Below are 1138 nucleotides of genomic sequence, written 5' to 3'. Positions count from 1 at the left end.
GGGGGGGGGATTGTAAGGTTCTCAATAGTAGGCTATCTCGAAATCATAAGGGTTGAGAGAAAAGCGTCACGAAAAGCGTCTATTCATGCAAATTAGACCACTTCGCAAATTTTCTCCCCCTTTCCCACGAGACGGGTTTTCACTTGAACCAGGTGAATAAAGTTATAAAGCAGGAAAGTGCACCCCAAAGAACCATAAACATGCTCGTCTCCTCTGGATTCTTTGGCATAATCATATTTAAAGAGTGATTTTAAGAGCTCTCTTCTGTCTGCTGTGAATCGACATCTCCCGAAATATTCGGGTTCGTGTTTTGGACGAGTCAGCTCGACCGTTGAAACGTCACCTGAGGAATGCTTTACAGCTAAGGTGTTTTCAAAAGCTGCAATCGAGCTGTCATGGGAACATTTTTCTTTTGTGGTATAAAGTTTGCTTGAAGCCCACATTCCTAAAATAGACTTTAAAAAAGCGTCTTTTTCGAACGACGTCATGGCGTCCAACTTGTGAACTTTCAGAAGGTTGAGACCCCGGATGTGAGTAGTGGGCCAAGTACTACTACCCTCATCCTTCGAAATACGAAGTTTTAAGACATGGTTTATTGTGAGCTTTGGTGCACTTCACCGCAGAGTCGAAATGCAACAAATGAAGGAAGAATATGCTTCAGATCGAGTCCGTAAACGTCGACATGACTTGCATGTAAATCTGGGTTTAGCAGTTGACGTAGAACATTCTTTTGTCCTCTTGGTGTGTTGTGGCAAGGTACGCAACTTTTATATCGGGCAACCATTCTGATGTTACAGTTAAAGCGGGAGAGTCGATTGTTTTCCTTCGTTAAGAAATTTAATCCGATCAATCAGTTGTGGATGGATGTCTATTTCTGGCAGAGTTCGCCACATCATCTGATGGCTTACACAATGGAACGCCTCCAGGCGGAGATAGACGACTCACGAGGTATCAACCTTAATGTAAACAATAAATGGCCTTGGACTTCGACATCTATCTTTTTTAAAAAGAATGTAAAAGATCAATTCGATGTTGATTCTCTTCGGTAAAAGCCGTTCTCTCGAAAGCAGGCCTTGCACCCACTGGATTGAACATTGACCATCAATAATTTACTAAGAGAGGCAGGGATTAAATAATA

The sequence above is a fragment of the Aplysia californica genome, unplaced genomic scaffold (assembly GCF_000002075.1).
Source record: "Aplysia californica isolate F4 #8 unplaced genomic scaffold, AplCal3.0 scaffold00321, whole genome shotgun sequence".
In the NCBI taxonomy this organism is placed as follows: domain Eukaryota; kingdom Metazoa; phylum Mollusca; class Gastropoda; order Aplysiida; family Aplysiidae; genus Aplysia; species Aplysia californica.
The sequence above is the reverse complement of the archived record's forward strand: the minus strand, read 5'-3'. Positions refer to the sequence as shown.